The sequence below is a fragment of the Sceloporus undulatus genome, chromosome 5 (genome assembly GCF_019175285.1).
Source record: "Sceloporus undulatus isolate JIND9_A2432 ecotype Alabama chromosome 5, SceUnd_v1.1, whole genome shotgun sequence".
NCBI classification, from domain to species: Eukaryota; Metazoa; Chordata; class Lepidosauria; order Squamata; family Phrynosomatidae; genus Sceloporus; species Sceloporus undulatus.
The window spans coordinates 129,486,154-129,504,441 of NC_056526.1; the positions used below are offsets into that span (position 1 = coordinate 129,486,154).

The 18,288-nt window shown below is 40.8% G+C and overlaps 1 protein-coding gene across 6 annotated transcripts in view; it reads right to left on the reverse strand.

The window, feature by feature from the left end:
• The window catches only part of STOX2 (storkhead box 2), a 337,882-nt gene that overhangs the window by 51,845 nt on the left and 267,749 nt on the right, over positions 1–18,288 (reverse strand). Inside the window, exon 1 of one of the 6 annotated variants that reach the window (XM_042467228.1) lies at positions 12,818–13,051. The exons of the other annotated variants lie outside the window; for them this stretch is intronic. The gene's annotated coding sequence lies outside the window, so the exon portion shown is untranslated. Of the gene's footprint in view, positions 1–12,817; positions 13,052–18,288 lie in introns of those variants that run through there. 6 annotated transcript variants of the gene reach the window in all.

An 18,288-nucleotide genomic window follows, 5' to 3' on the forward strand; every position in this document is an offset into this window, starting at 1 on the left:
TTTGAAGGATATGAATAAGATATCTGTGTATGTTTGTCAGCTTTTCTGTGTTAAAATCAGAGAAAGTTATCACATTAAAGGCTATAATCACTACAGTTGGCCCTCCACATTCGCAGATTTTACTTTTGCGGGTCTGATTATTTGTGATTTTGGTTAATATGTTCTTTCTAGGAATTTCTAGATCCTCCAGTGCAATTCTGCTGGATGTTGAGCATAGAGTTATGTTGGAGAACCTAGAGGTTTCTAGAGAAAACACGTCTTTAGCCATTTGTAGATCCTGCAACATGATTCTATGATCAACTTCTGGAAGATGCTGACCATGAAGTTGCACTGGAGGACGCAGAGATTCCTAGAGAGGTGTTCTCTCAGTAAAAAGAATAGTGTTTTTATTTGCGGTTTTTTCACATTTTTCACCCTTAACCACAGTGAATGTGGTTCACCATTTTCTTGGCTTTGCCTTTTCATCCTTTTTGAGATGTCTTAGCCCTGCCTGTGCTTAGTCACCTCTCCCATAGATCACATAGTCCCCATTTACTGTACTTCCTCCTCATCCACCCAGCCATTAGGATGAGCAGTTATGCCTGATGGAATTTTGTAACCTCTTTGGCATTCTTTTCCTTTGCTTCATCCTTTAGATTATTTGTCACATGCCTCTACATTTTACCCTCACCTTAGCCATGGGTCATATCAAAATCCATAATTTTGGTCCCAAAACAGACCTCAATTTATATATGAAGTCGATTTATAGCCAAGTATATGAAGTAATCACGCAAAATATCTACACACCAAACTGTATGTTTCAAAACCAAGTTTTGTTTATATCTTTCAGTTTTTAAAAGTCCACATTAAAACCAAACATCTGCAAATTCGTAAAAATCACAAATCAATAATCTGATGGGAAATGAAAGGTATTTAACTTATTAAAAAGATAATGAAAAACAAAAAGTTTTTAAACAGAGGCTAGATGGCCATCTGTCAGGGATGCTTTGATTTAGATTTTCTGCATGGCATGGGGTTGGACTGGATGGCCCTTGTGGTCTCTTCCAGTTCTATGATTCTAATGTCAACTTGAAGGAAGTTAACACCACCACCATCCAGTTCTACTTACTCTCTTTCCCTTGCTATTTGCCATAATCTTGCATGCTGCAGACAGGCTGCACCAAAATGATAACCAGGATTATTAGGGTTACTAATAGCCCTTTGCCCTGTGAATTAAGAATGGGCTGCTTTCTGCAACTAATGACTGATAGGAGTTAAGCAAACAGTACTACACACAAGCTTGTCTACCATTACTGATTTTTTTCTATGAAGAATTGTCATTCTTGACAATTGGGAATTCACTGTTCAATGAACCACTACCCTACAACATGCCCAGAAAATTCTGAGATTCCAAAGTATACTCCAAGTTCTTGTGGTGCCTGCCATACTTAGCAGTGGCTCAACACTGTGGTGTGAGCTATTCTAGGGAATGATTTGTATATGCCATTGTGTTCTGGAGTGCATATTCAAGTTCTACCAAGATCAAGGCTTTTAGATCAGCAAATTAAATCATGGATTTCTAGAGGCAGAAGAGTAGGTCAGAGGCTTCTGGTCAAGTGGCAGCATAAGAATGGACAACTTTGACAGGTCCAGGAGCCAAAGTGATCAAAATCAACCACAATGTTCTTATCTTAATTATGCCAGTCTAGACTAAGACACATAAAAAACATTCACACAAATCCTTCTGCACAGTAAGTGAATATGCAGGCAGTTTCTTGGGCCAATATGGGCTAGTCCCACTCCTGCCTCTTTTCACAAACATCCTTCAGGTATTTTTGAGAAAGAATTGCACATATAAATGTGCAGGGTGAGAAAGCCAAAACCTGAGGAGGGAGACTATCCAATCAACATACCCTTCTGAGTTTAGGAGTTTCCCTCATGTATATCCATATGGAAAAATCAAACTTTTTCATGAACATCCAAATGGATATTCATCAGAAATTGAAAAGGCAATGTACAGTTCTAGTTGTATGTGGGACCAGACTGTATGAGTTTAAGAATCTCTCCATATGTTTATTAAACATTCAGAGGGATTTATACTGGTCCCCCTACTAACTGCCATAAAGCAGCAATTTCTAATAGTTGCAACAAAAAAGATAGTTCAAAGCATCTTTGGTATACTTTATTATTAAAATGCCTAAAGATACTTGCGATAGTGCAATAAAATGGCGCAGTTCTACTCACATGTATGTATTTAAAAACGATAAGTGCATCAATGAAAAACAGGACAACAGCATTGTCCCACACTAGGAAAAAACATCTTCAATTTTTTATCTTCCACCTCCATTTGATAAGAAAACAATGTAGCCCTTTTCAGAACCTAATTACTTTCCCCTCAGGTTTTGTCTGACTGGCTGCAACGCTCACCTGAAATAAACCCCAATGAAAATGAAACTACAATGAAAATGAGTAGAAAAGAAATGCCCTGTTAAATATTTTTTCCAACCAAAGTTTTTCCCTGCATATTTTTATTGTTGTTGTGTACTTTCAAGTCATTTATGACTTATGGTGACCCAAAGACGAACTTATCATGAGGTTTTCTTGGTAAGGTTTGTTCAGAGGGTGTTTGCCGTTGCCTTCCTCTGAGACTGAGTGAGTGTGGCTTGCCCAAGGCCATTCAGTCAGTTTTCATGGCTGAGTGGGGATTCAAACCCTGGTTTCCGGTGTCACAGTGCAACACTCAAACCACTACACCAGAGTAATACACATGGAAAACTCTCATTATGAGTTTTGTGAAAAGATCAGTGAACAGAGTAACTTTAATAGAATCACAGAATCATGGAGTTGGAAGAGACCGCAAAGGCCATCCAGGCCAACCTCCTGCCATGCAGGAAAACTAAATTAAAGCATCCCCAACAGATGGCCATCCAGCCTCTGTTTAAAGCCCTCTAAGGAAGGAGACTCCACTACACTCTGAGGAAGTGTGTTCCACTGTCGAACAGCCCTTACTGTCAGGAAGTTCCTCCTAATGTTGAGGTGGAATCTCTTTTCCTCTAGCTTGCATCCATTGCTCCGGGTCCTAGTCTCTGGAGCAGCAGAAAACAAGTTAGCTCCCTCCTCAATATGACATCCCTTCAAGTATTTAAGCAGGGCTATCATATCACCCCTTAACCTTCTCTTCTCCAGGCTATAGATCATTCCAGAAAATTCTAGACTGTTGGCCAGTTCTGGCATTACATTTTCATCTGCCCTTTCATGAAAGAGTATAGCAACAGCGTCTGAGGGCTCGCACTAAGACTCTAAATTATCTAGTCCGTGAGCTGCTTTTTGCTGATGATGCTGCCCTCGTTGCCATTACGGAAGCAGCTTTTCAGTGCCTAACATCTTGTTTTGCAACAGCTGCAGAACTCTTTGGACTGGAAGTCAGTCTAAAGAAAATGGAAGTTCTCTACCAGCCTGCACTACAGGAAGAACACTACCATCCCCACATCACTGTAGGCACATCTGTGCTTAAGTCCGTCCAGCAGTTCACCTACCTGGGAAGCATCATCTCTTCAGATGCCAAGACTGATAAAGAGATCGATCACAGACTAGCAAAGGCGTATAGTGCATTCAGAAGGCTTCACAAAAGAGTCCTGAGGCAAAGCACAAAAATCAGAGTGCATAGAGCCATTGTACTGTCTATTCTCCTCTATGGGTCTGAAACATGGGTCGCCTATTGCCAACACCTACAACTCCTCAAATGCTTTCATCAGCACTGTTTATGCATAATTCTAAATATACACTGGACTGACTATGTGACAAATGTTGCTGTCCTTGAGCAAGCAGGGATCACCAGCATTGAGGCCATGCTATTGAGGACGCAGCTGCACTGGGCAGGACACGTTTCTAGGATGAAGGACCATCACCTCCCAAAAATAGTATTCTACGGTGAACTCGCCACGGGTCAGCATAAGAGGGGCGCTCCAAAGAAGAGATACAAAGACTCCCTGAAACAACATCTCAGGCTCAGCCAAATTTTCGGATCATCTCGGATTGGCCTTTTTAGTCATCAATGCGCTTGTAGAAAGCGCGGGATGAGTCCTTCCTGAATCTTCGTTCGTGAAGTAAAGCCCAAGAGAGATAGCAACAGCAATAACAAGTGCATTTCTATACTGCTTATGAGTGAATTAGCATTCTCCAAGATGTTTTCAATGTGTAAGCCAATTGCCCCCAACAAGATGGGTACTCATTTTACCGACCTACAAAAGGATGGAAGGCTGAGAGGACCTTGGAGCCCTGCCTGGGATGGCACTCAGAACCGTGTGGCTGCAGTACAGGCATTTAACCAGTACTGTGCTTCCAGGGCTCCTTAAGTAAAGTAGTTGATAAGACATCAGCAGCCCTCAAAGAAGTAGATTAATAACTGAATTGTGACTTCTAAAATAAGCCAGTGAACCTCTCCCCACCTGTAAGTTTGAATTTTGGTCTTCCTACACTAAATCTGATCCAGGGTCACCAGTCTGCTGACCTGACATTAAGTATCAGATATGTTTACTGTAATCATGCAGAAAGTGAGTTTGCTACAGCTCCCAAATAACACTTCACATGGTTTCAGTGACCAGCAGAAGAAACTTAAAATCAAAAATTTATAAGACTGCATGGAATTGTGAGTGATATATGGGGGATTTTTTTTTTTTTGTAAGAACACAGTTAAATCCTACTTCTAGCAGTATTTTAGTTTTTTCTCTAGAACAGGGTTTCCCAACCTGTGCTATGAGAAGCCTTTAGGGGTCTGTGTGCACTTCCCAGGTGCTCCACGGCCGTTCTAGGAAAATGAAATAAATAAAAATAGGAGGAAATTAAATAATTTTTTTATTCTTATATATACTCCTAAACACCATTAACTTGTAAGACATAGGGTAGGCCTCTTAGGGGTTCTGCCATAGAAATAAGGGCTCCATGAGCCAAAAAGATTGGGAACCCCTGTGCTAGAAGAATCCAGTATCTGAAACATAATATTATTCTGCAAAGAAAAAGGGGGAGTGGACTCTTGCTGCTAATTGCTCTATTTCGGCAAAATACTTCTTCAGATGCCTTGATATAGTAAAGTATTACTTTTGAACTAAGAAAAATTACTTACAATATTTTTGAGATGAACAGATAGCCTAGCTTCCTTACAGTTTGATACAAAGATATAAATAAAAATACCAATGTGTGTGTGAAAACACATACACACCCTAAATCTTCAAGGAGATCCACATGCAGACACAGATTTCATAGGTCCCCTTCCGTTCTCCAACAACGCAAGGAAAAAATTGTAACCTGTCCCTAGATTATGCTCACTGAGAGATATGTTGTGAAAATTTCTGTCACCAGAAAATTTCTTTATGCTTTCCTTATGCCTTTGGCCCAGCAACCTTCTGGATTTTCATATCTGTACCAGATTTACACACTCCAAACACAACCATAACTTTGAGGGGAAAGAAAAAAACAACATATTACTTCACTCTGACCACACTGTATATTTTCCTGTTCATTCACAAAACTTCCTGTCAAACCACCCACTCCTTCTCCTAACTTAAAGAAAAGACCAGGGGAAGAGGCTAAGAACAAACCATGATTTCTTTCTCTGATTTGCTGGGAGGGGAACAAACTAGAAAAAAGAAATTGTCTGCTTCCAGATGACACAGTAAACCAACAAAAGAGCAAAGTTCTATGCTTCATTTAGCCACGGCAGGATCCGGTCATGTCTGATCTTGAACACTAAACTAAGCGGGGTCAGCTCTGGTTAGTATTTGGATGGGAGGCTGTCAATGAATACCAGGTGCTGTAGTTTATATTTCAGAGGAAAGAAAGCCACGTTTAGAGTATACCTTGTCTAAGAAAACCCTGTGAAGTTCAAGAGGTTGCCATAAGTCAATCAATAGGCCATTTGAAGGCACACACACACACACACACACACACTGAAAATGGGAGCTGCTGTGCAACAGCCACCAGCATACTGCTTATTCATGACAAGTCAGGGCTCCCCAGCATTCCTGGCTTATGTTGTGCAAATGCACCTATTCTCTTCACAGACAACAAGGGTAGCCAATGCTCCTTCCATTATCTGGGAACAGGAATAACATTATGATAATACAGTACTCTTTTTGAAAATAACAAAAGTAAAGTGTAAGAGCAAGGTGGGAAATGAATCTTCCTCATTTTGGGAATAATGTTTCAGAAACCACATGCCAATAAGCCAATGTAGAGCAGGGCCACAGCTAAAACTGAGGGGAGCCCCTGTTTTTTTTCCCCTGACCCTATTTGTGTCTCTGTCTCCTTTTAACTGAAATAAAAACACACAGCTACTCTCAATCTGAAACCACCTTCGTTTTATCTCTCACACACCATCCACATGCAGGAGGCTACTGTGGGAAGTATAGTTCACCCTGCCTGAAGTTTGAATTGATAACTTGCCAAGAATGACATAAAATTAGGCTGCGGGCTGCAGGATGTCCATCCCTCTGCTAGAAGAACACCAGGAGAAACTAGAGACCTATTACAGAACAAAATTATCTTTTGTGAGCACTATCTGGTATGTGCATGCAAGAGCAAAGTCACTGAAGCAACTGCAACATTCAAATGCCCAGGAGTGAATTTATGTTTTAGGTGGAAGTGTTGTGTTATGTATTGTTTTTCGTCAGTGTTCTTTCATCTCTTGGATTTTGCTAACCCTTATTTGGTTATACAAATTAAGGTGACAAATCTAATGAGGGTGTTAGGTGAATGTGCATCTATGCATCCATACCTGATCATAATGAAGCAGGCTGCTTTGGTCTGGTTATGCAAGTGCTCAGTGGAAGCAAATGGACATGAATGCAAATGTTGTCTTCCTATTATTTCTCTCAATAAACAAGAATAGGTAGTCAATTATTTAAGCAAATCTTATCAGCTAAGAAGACATACACTTATACCATCCATTTCTCCCCGCTCTTTTCATAAAACAGGGGATCAACCAAGGTGCAGTCAACAAGTCTTCATGCTGGAATTAAGTTTTAAAAAACAGTGCCGACATAATTCCAGAACTATACTGAAATGTTTCCCACTGCACAGTGGGATTGATTGTTTATAGTTTTAAAGTAGATGTCTATTGTCAACGTTCACATATCCTGCATTGAATTGAACAACACAAATCCTAGCTACCTTATAGTTATATAATATGTTCTATCCTTCTAAAGGCGAACACAAAGTAATTCCAAACTTCCTTTTCTCTTCCACCAGCTCTTTTTCTTTTCTTTTACACAAAGGGAGTTGTGTCAGCACACCTACAACTATGCCGGAATTGCACGGTTCTGCTAAAAGCAGCTCTTCCCAAACCACGTCAATCCGTCTGCCCACGGATCAGTCTTAAAACTGCTTTCCTACAGTTTCCGCATTGCACTCCTCCGTCAACATGCACAGCGACCATAGCGACCATAGCGACTGTCTTAAGAGGGCAAACAGTTCCAAAGAGAATGAAAAACCATCTACGACGCAGCCTTTCAAAGATCCAGTCCATAATCCCCAAAAGATTCAAAAGCATTACCTCACCGCTGCTTTGAGACAAACTGAGCATTCACTCAGGGGTCCTACCCAGCATTCCCCGGTCCACACAAACACAACAGAGGTGTGACCAATCACATTGTGGCTCCCAGGCACTGTTTCAAAGCTCCCTCTCTACGCTGCCCATTGACATGCTAGCTGGCAGCCTGCTGAACTTGTCGTCATGGCAACACATCCCAGATGCTCTCCACAGAGGCTTGTTACTCAGCCCCCTCCCACCGCAAACACACAAACACACACACACCTCCCTTTTCACCATTCACTTCTGCTAATTAAAAATGTAGGGCTCTGTTTTGCACAGTGGAAACAAACACAGACAAAACAAGACTCCTCGCCGCGGAAGAGCTGGAAGCATACAATTCACAATAAGCTAACATTTTTGCTGTCACCGAGAAATGGACAGATGCACCGACCTGGACGGGCAGAACTTGTCACTACAGCTAGTCTTTGTTTTGCAGCCAACATGCGTGGACCTAAAGGCACCCCACCCAGTTTCCAATCCTGTAAACCATGCTGTGATCAATGCATCTGCCCTCTGTCTCTAAAGAGAGCCTTTCTTCTCAAAGCGGCTGCTGGAAAGGTCTCTTCTGACAGTTCTTTGAATGTCAAAAAACAAAAAACAACCCAATAAAATGTAAATTGTCCTTAGAATAAAAAAAGGCATTGTGTGGGAGATTTCTTGTTAAGCTGGCAATCTGATAAGTGAAGGGGTGGGGTGGGAGGTGATGCTGGAAAAGATGAAACTTTCAACATGCAGCCTTCTCAGTGACACTTGTCATTACACAGTTGTTGTTTTTAAAGAGGGCTGCGCATTCCACATCCCTCAATGGACAAAAGGAAAGCTAATCGGAGGAATTCTAAACAGGCCTGTGTCAACTGGGAGTAAAGCCTGCTAAACTCATTGGAAATTATTCTTAAGTAGACATACATAGGATTGCAATGTTAGAAAGAACAAAGGAGAGCAAGATCTCCATATGTGAAAAGGCAGCCAGATCCTTTAAAAGGCCATGAATGTCTTGTATCACAAATTTATTCATTCGTTTATTTATTAAAGGAATTTATATCCCGTCCTTTCTCCCAAAATGGGATGTAAGGCAGCTTGTTGTTTTTGTTGTGCATTTTCAAGTCATTTCCAACTTCTGGTGACCTCACATCTTCTCTTCTACTGAGCTCCAGTGTTTATAAGAGATCCAGGCGAACGCCACAGCCTGTTTCTGACCAAAGGCAGATGTTTGGGGAGCAGTAGTGTCACCACCCCCTTTGGGTATCACCAGGTGTGGCATACATCCCCCGCAACCCTAGTGACGCTCCAGAGCCAGCATAGGAAAGAAGTACTTTTTCTTAGCTCTACATGCAACTTACATCTGGGAAATGATCCCAAAGTTAATAGATCCATTGACAGCCATGATCTCAGCATCTTTGAGTATTCACAAAACCATGCAAAAATGATATCACTATCCACCAAAATCACACTGTTGTTTGTATAAAGCCACCTTTAGTTAACTAAGCAAAATAATTAAGGGTAGAAAGGAGCTCTACTAACATATAGTACAATATTCCTCTATATCAGATCTATCCAGAATGCAGGTGGTTTAATATTAGGCTACGCCTTTGTCCAGAGTATTCACTTTAATTTACAGCTCTGATGTTGATGAAATTAATCCAAGACAACTCTGTGAATTAGGAGTAAAATCAGCAGTACCTACAGAGCAAAGATAAAAAGCTTTCTTCTGTATTTTTATTGTTTTTGCCCCTGACAAAAGAACAGGCTACAGCATGCACTGAAAAGTCAGTTGAGAATGTATGCCAAATATTTCCAGCAAAAGCAACCAAAGAAACAGATGAATACCTTTCCCCCTTGATGAAATCTAAACTACGTACTGGTGGCTATGATAAATTAATTACTTAACATTTTTGGCTGACTTTCCTTTCACACATACTTACGAATTCAGCTTAATTTCTAGGCCATACATAGGAAAACATGGGAACAGGATCACCACTGAATACAGGATCATATCACTGGTGCAATTCTACTGTTGCACCAGTGCTAAACAGGCAGAACCAGCACGTAATGAAAAACCATGACTGAACATTGTAAAAATGGGTGGAGCTGATGCATGTAGAAGAAAAGAAAGCCTTAGTCAGAATCCTCTGCTTGCTCAGGTTGTTTCTGTCCTATACAACTGCATAATGTTAAACCTAAAAAGAAAGGGTAAATACTCTGGCAACAGCAGATCTCACCATCCAAATGCAGTATGGAAAAACAATACAATAGCTTAACAAGCCTTCTTTACTCAACAGAAAACAGCAAGTCTGCCATAAATGTGACACAGAACAAGGGATGTGTTTTACATTGGTTGTAAATCCCGCAATGCAGGTGAGCTTGCAGAGCAGAACTATGCCTCTAAACAACACATTACTGTGGGGGCCAGCCAAGTGTCATGATGAAATGTGCCTTACAGGATCAATACTAAGGCATATGGCAGGATAGTCATTGTTCCATAAGGCATATGGCAGGATAGTCATTGTTCCATTCCAACATCACTACATAGAATGAAAGAGTATAACCATTTTTTTTCTTTTAACGGCTGATTCAAGAAATGTAGACATCAGAGGATCCACTAAGTAACAGCATACTCACTAGAAGACTGAGGAGCCTAGCTGTGTCATACAGGCTGGAAAAACACCTAGAGATGTGAAAGTTTGGGGGGAGGAGAGGAATTAATTTTCCCCCTCCAAAAGCTTTTGAATGATTATGGCGGGTTACAAACCCCCATAAAATACGTATTGACTATGTGTTAGGGTTAGGAAGGGGCAGTGCTTCCGCACCCCCCTAACCCTAATACGTAATCAATATGGAGAATATGGCAGCAGCCGTTCCACACGGCTGCTGCCATATTGACGTAGCGGACGCTGTGCGTCCGCACATCGCGCGGCACTTATGATGTTGCAAGTGCGCCATTGGCGCCTCACGGTGTCATAACTGTGCCACAGGAAGAAGCTCCATTTTGGAGCTTTTTTGCTCCGCGAGGGAGTCACGCGGTTTGGCTGCTACGACTCCCTCGCGGAGCAAACAGCAGTGCCGGGAGACCACCTAACCCACCATAGTTAACATATTTAGTATCCTCAAAATCATTTATAAAAACTATGTAAGAGAAAGATTTGTATGTTAAGATTTGTATGTACAGTATGAGATCATTAAAATTGTTAGTCTTGGTTTTGTTTTCTCACTACTTTTAATGGAAATAAGTGTGTTATTTCTGCATGACACTATGGAGAAATAGTGGTGACAAAATGATTTTCTTAGTTTTACTAATACTGATGAAACATATCCAGGGGAAGCCATGTTGGGCATACAGCAAAGTACAATTTCAGCCAAAATCCACAAAACAGTGTTACCTTCATTGGACCAACCAACATGCATAAAATAAATGTTGCAAGCTTTCAAAGCTCAACTACCTTCTTCATCAGGCAAAGGTGTTAAAAATCATATAGGAGGGGGAAAAACATGACAATGCTAGACACAGGACTGCATTTTGTCAAGATGTTGTTTGTGTTGCTCTGAGTTGGTATAGAGGGATATCTATCCAGGCAGCCCCCTCCTCCTTCTGATGTCACATGGACATCCATTTATGCAGAGTGAAGCAAGAGCCTTTAACTAGAGATTTTGGGTACATGAAAGACTAGTTATTTAATTTTTTCCCCTTATATGCCTTTACTGCTAGAAGTGTTTTTTTCCTCTTGTGTCAAAATAACTTGCCTAGCTCTGAGTAATATACACCTTGGGTGCATCTAAGCTGTAGAAATAATGCAGTTTGACACTGCTTTAACTGCTATAGCTCCGTCCTATGCACTTCTGCGATGTGTAGTTTTGCAAGAATTCTAGCCTTTTCTGTCAAAGCATGCTGGTGCCTCACAGAACTACAAATTCCAAGAATCTATGAAGGTATATCATTCCAGATATGTATGTTCAGTGTGTAGACACTAGGGTAGGAAGTGAAAAATTTGCAAGCCAGACAGAAATTAACAATTACAGTGTTTTCATCACTCCATGCAACTCTTCTATTTCTGTTCATTCTGCCTATTTGAAAGGATTTCTAGGCGAAAAAAATCAGCAACCCCACAGACGATTTCCCACTGGTTCCTGCCTCTACTGCTGGCTTTGCTTATGATCTGAATGTCACTGTGTGGGTAATGCCCTTTCTTCAAGGAGTCTTCCCTGTAGAAAGACAAGAGAAAGCATGGAGACAAAGATGCACTATTGAAAAGCGCTTACAACAGACATGACCTATGAAGAAACCATCAACATTAGTCTTTAGTCTTTAACATTAGCCTTCCAAGTCTTCCTGTTCTATAGTTTTAAGAAATTATTTGGGGGCAATAAATAGGTGAGTATGTAGTCTTAAACATTTAGCATTCTAAAAGAAAATATTTCATGTTCTATTTTTTCCATTTTTCTGGGGAAAAAGATTTTTGGGGGGAATGCAAATCTCTCTGTGCTATTTTTTTCTGCCTCCTCCCCCAGCCTTCACATATTTCTCCTGCATTGCTGGAACTGGAATCTGAACTTGTTTGACTTTCCCTTGCTTCACTTTTTAGTACAGTATCTGAACTTGTGCCTGGTGTGCCTTGCTCAAGCTAGAGACCACTGCCTGAAACCAAATAGGGTCTAGACCTGGGGCCATGGTTGAAAAGGGCTCTGTATGGTCCTTGAGGCTGGATCCCAGCTCTGTTGTGGTGGGGGGTCAGCTTCTCTGGATTTTATATTTCAAAAATTGGGTGAGCGACTTGGGGACAAAACAGACCACCCCAAAGGTGCAGCTTCTGGCTACCTCTTTGCTCGCTGGGTTGGAGCCATGGCAAACACACGTCACACCCCCAACCTGGCCTTTTCCTGGCGCAAAAAGGAGCAGCTCTTTACGCATGCTATGCCAAAGAAAGGTGCCCTTTCCCCAGCGCAAAAAGGAGCAGCTTTCTGCCGCTCCTTTTTGCACCAGGAAAAGGGCGCCTTTCTTTGGCACAGTGTGTGTAAACGCTGTACCACCAAAATGCCATGGATCCACTGCACGTGTGGTCAGCTGCGTGGCTTCCCGGCAGACTGAGGACATGCTGCTGTCTGAACACCACACCCGCAGTCTGACAGGAAGCCAGGTCTTCCTGACCGTCTGTTTCACCCCTTGGTTTCTTTGTTTTTCCCCCCTTCCTAATATCCATTAAAAGAATCCCACATAACCTGAAACCATCTCAGTACTATACAAGAGTTTAATCTGACCTCCTTCCACTTTTCATCTCTGTATGCAGATGCAGACTTCATGGCAAAACTTCCCCTTTCTCCCCCACAGCCTTTTTCACCTTCTTGCTAAATGAAGATTTCTGGAAAACACAAACATGCATACAGTATTTTGTGCCCTTTAAGTTGTGCCCTCTAATATTTAGCTTTTTCCAGCCAGCCATGCAAGTTTGGAGAGTCTGCTAGCAGGTGGCAACACCCAGATGTCTGGGGAACACCAAGGGTACATGGGAACACACGGTTACTGTGTAGTATGCTACCACTTTGCATATGTCATCTGTCAGGCAGGAAGCAAATGTCCAAAAGATACAGAATCTCTTCTTATGCTTTCATTAAATGTCTGCTAACATTTTGTGTGAATGTTACATATAATACATTTATTGAGGTTTCTGAGAAACTCTCCTACTCAAATAAACAGCATGATGATTTTAAGAGCAAATAGACAAATGAGATTCTTTGGACTGTGGGAGAGAGTATATGTTTTTCAAATCATGATTTGAAAACAACCACAGTCTTGCAATGGCATAGTCTATTTGGAGTATGTGCCACTCAACAGAACAGATTAATAATAATAATAATAATAATAATAATAATAATTGTTTTATTTATATACCGCTATTCCAAAGATCATAGCGGTGAACAGCAAGTAAGCTAATTAGCAAGTAAGCTAATTAGCCCCCCAACAGTCTGGGTACTCATTTTAGCGACCTCGGAAGGATGCAAGCCTGAGTCGAGCTTGGGCCCTTTTGCTGGTCTTGAACTCGCAACCTTGTGGTTTCGAGTGAATGGCTGCAGTACAGGCATTTACCCACTGCGCCACCAGGCAAAAAAGGAAATTAAAAAGATGAGAAAATTCACACATACTTCATGCTTTTCAAAAATATGAAGGATTCTTAAACTGTAATTTTGTTTTAAAATCCTGAACATTAAATACAAGGTGTAACCAGCACAAACTCCTGGCTGCACTTAAACATGCAAAGTAAGTCCCCTTGATATTAACAAAGCCAGGATATTGCCCACCAGGTTAACCAAGATGTGTGCAATTTCTATAGTAACCTTCTTGATAGTTTATTTGCCATTCATTTTTTATGATGCTCTTGAGTGCTAGCAATTCTTTTTCTGTTTTTAATACCACTCAATTATTGCACTTCACTACACCTGGCTGACAGGTAAATGCAAAATGTACTGAGTTCTCTCAGCACTGTTTGGCACTTCAACCAACCCACCTAAACCAGTTTATGCCCCATTTCAATTCTAATGTGGACAATGCAGTTCTCAAGCAGTTGTATGACTAAAGAGCACATTTCTTATATTTCTTCATACAAAATGGGACACAGTGGCTCAGCAGCTGAGATGCTGACTCTGACAATCGTAAAGTAAGTAGGTTGGCAGTTCAAAACCCAAGTGCTGCATGACTGCGTAAGCTCCGATCACTAGTCCCAGCTTCTGCCAACCTAGCAGTTTGAAAGCATGTAAAAGTACAAGTAGATAAATAGGTATCACTTTAGTGGGAAACAGTGTTCCATGAAGTCATGCTGGCCATATGGCCATGGAGTTGTCTTTGACAATGCTGCTCCCCTCAGCTTAGTAATGGAGATGAGCACTATCCTGTACAGTCAGACATGACTTGACCATCATGTCAAACGGGAAACCTCTACCTTTACTTTTCATACAAAGTATTAGGTACTTGACTGAACATCTAAGATTGCATAATGTGCAATAACAAGCATCAGAGTTTTGCAAAGTGTGACACCTAGGATATTATTAGACTCCAGTTCCCACCAGTCCTAGCTAACATGCCTAATAATGTGGAACACTGGGGGCGGAAGTCTAAAAAACATGGGGAGAGTGCTTCACTTTAATCACCCTTGCTGTACCTGAACCATTTACAAGTTTTGAGAGTATCCTTGTAGGCTCACATGTTCTGCTTTCACACATGCATGAATCCCCAATCCAGCTTTCTCTTTTTGGAGCCACTCATGATGCCGAATTAAATAATCAGCAATGTTAACCATGTAACATCAGTTTTTTTAAATGAATTGCAGTGGCTGACAATCTGTTTCCAATTTGCATTCATGGTCCTTCTGATGATGTTTAAAGCCCTAGAAAGCCCTGTTACATGATAGTGTGCTTCTCTCCATGTACACCAGAGGACTGAGGTTTACTCTTCTGTGTCTCATCAGTAACTGTAATATGCTACATGAGGGCACGGGAATAGTCCTTCTCTGCTGTGGTACCCATGATATTATCCAATTTGTACGCACATTGTTTTAGCTTGTTTTAACTTGTTATATAGTTTAAAATACATTTTAGACTGTAATTTATATTTATTTCTTTTAAATTTGAAATTGTTCAAATTGATTTTATTCTATGCCCTAAGATCCGTAGATAAGAATTTATTTATTTATTTAGAATCAATATTTTATTCAAATGGATACCAAAACTCCATTTTTCATTCTGCCTCATTCTGCCAGGACGCATGCCATTGAAACACCATACCTCCACTGTGACTCGAAGCAGCTTTATTTGGGGCTGTCTGTAACGGTGCCATGCAATATTAGTAGAACCTATTCTCCCAACCTGTTGGTTTATGCTAGAAGCTGTGCAGCCCAACAATAAGTGGAGGGACACAGATTGCCCAGCTCTGTTTCATGGGATCAACTTTCTCAGAAGCAATGTACTCCCAAACTTATTTGGATTAGGACTCTGGAGACCAGTTTTTGAGAGCCCCTACTCGGCAGCTGGAAACCCACTCAGTGACTTTGGTATGTCATATTCAGCCTCTGAGGAAGACAAATGGCAAATCCCGTCTGAACAAATCTAGCCAAAAAATCTTGATAGGGTCATCTTAGGTTTGCCGAAAGTCAAAAGCAACTTGAAAGCATCACAAAAACAAACAAACCGAACAACTGTACAAAAACATCTAAACTATATATTTGAAAAACAACACTCTAAAGAGATAAAATTAATAGTAAGTTAAAAACAGTATAAAACCAAGGAAATAGCAATACTATTAGAGCCATCATGGTCAATACCTAAAAGCCTGATGAAATAGGCAGGATTCCATGTGCTGGTGGAAGGATAGTCAGGAAGGGCCATCCTAAACTTCACAAGGAGAGAGTTTCAATTGGCAGCAGTCGCTGAGAAAGCTTCTTTCTCTTTTCCCTACCAAATGAGCCTGAGAGGTTAGCAGGACATAGAGAGAAGCTTCTAGAAAGTCTGTAGAGCTCAAAAGGCCTCATACAGAAAGATACAGGTCCAAATCACACACAAGAATAATGCCAGTTTGAGACTGCTTTAACTGCCCTGGCTCGTGCTAGGAAATCCTAGGAATTGTAATATTAGTGTGACACCAGAGTTGACAGAGAAGACTAAATGTCTTACAAAACGACAGTCCCAGGATTCTGTAGCATTGAGCCAGTAGTTTAAAGTGGTCTCAAACTAGGTTATTCCTGAGTGCGTTTTGGACTACAGTCTTTCAAACATCCTGGGATCTGAGCTGGTTCCATCTCCGCCCCACAAATCAGTCACCAGCTTTAATAGCTTTGCTGGTCTCACCCTTTGGCCTTTTCCCTTGCCTGGCTATTGGAATGTAGCCCTCCAAACTGAATTTTTAGTTCCCTACTTTACCGTTTCCTTTCAATTCCCACAACTACAGTCTGTGTCCAGACTCCTTTTTCTATGGGGAGTATGGATTGCATATCAGGGCCCCCTATAATAATAATAGCATCACTATTTTACTTTAACTATAAACTAAACTAAAATAACTGACTTTTCTCAATAAGAGCGCAAGCTGGTGCAAATCATGAATTAAGACAAGGTATTTTTTTAAAAAAATATGATAAACTAGTTAAAAGACAATTAAAAAATATCAACTAAACATCAGCAAAACCCATGCACAATCATTTAAAACATCACAGAAAATTACGGCACATCATTAAAACACCTCAGTACCTTACATAGCCAGCTAGACAATCAAATGCCCTGTTCAAATAAAAAGGTCTTCCCCTACCAGAAAAGAAAAAGAGCTTAGCTTCCCATGGAAGAGAAGTCCAGAATCTGGAGCAGTTGTAAGGTGTTCACCAACCATACATATGAGGGGGCTGGGTCTGAGAAGAAGTCCTCCCCGAAGATCTTAAAATTTACAAAGGCTCATATAGATACAGATCCAAAACACACTGCAGAAATAATTCAGTTTGAGACTGCTTTAACTGCCCTGGTTCAGTGTTAGGAATCCTGGAATTGTAGCTTTTGGTGGCACCAGAGCTCTCTGACAGAGAAGGCTAAACGGCTCACAAAATCACAGTTCCCAGAATTCCCTAAACTGAGCCAGGGCAGTTAAAGTGGTCTCAAGCTGGATGATTTCTGCAGTGTGTTTTTGGACCCTTGTCTCCCTCAGATGTCACTTCAAGGCAAGCTGGAAGTCAGGAGAATCAATGCTCTTAGCAGCACAGAAACCACATAGGAATATACTATATAAAATATCTTAGTATTATAGTGTTGTGTTGTTGTTGTTGTTGTTGGTGCCTTCAAATCATTTCCAACTTTGGTAACATTAAGGTGAACCTATCATGGTTTTTTGTTCCTTGAACAAGATTTGTTAGAGGGGATTTGTGCTTTCTTTCCTCTGTGGCTGAGAGTGACTTGGTCAAGTCACAGTGGGTTCTTGTGGATGAGCCAGTATTTGAACTTTGGTCTCCAGGAGACGTATTCAAGGCAACAAATCACTACACCCATGCTGGCTTTTCCTACAAAATATGTGTGAAAATAAAACAGAACTCTAAATATTCAGGCCTAAATCCAGTTACCAATCCCATTAGAGTGGATCTACTGATGCAATGGGATTTACATAGGTGTGGAACCATAAACCATCTTTTGAATTAGTCTACCCTAGTTGGGACAAGCCACTGGACCTAGGCTTTTTTCTCCACCCTATTTCTCTCAAAGGAATCAAAGCAAGATTTACAAACTAATTTAACATTGTATTCTACAATCTTATTACTAGAATATTTTTTTAAGATGTCATAAATGCAGAGAACTGAAGTAGTGATCCAGGAGGAACATTAGCATTAAGACACAGACTGCTAAAGTGTTTTAAGTAATGCAAACAAAATATAACTTTTTTTTCTGGGTTTTTCAGGCTATGTGGCCATGTTCTAGAAGATTTTCTTCCTGACGTTTCCGCCAGCATCTGTGCTGGCATACTTCTCTGAAACTACCAGCCACAGATCCTGGCGAAACGTCAGGAAGAAATCTTCTAGAACATGGCCACATAGCCGAAAAACCCACAAAAAACCATGGATGCCGGCCATGAAAGCCTTGACTTCACAAAAATACACTATTTTTTCCAGCTTTAAAACCATGGAAATTGTAACAGAATAAAAGCAAAGACACCATCAGAACATACTGGTACTGAGGCCCATAGAGCTTCCCCTGAGGTTAAATAGTCCGTT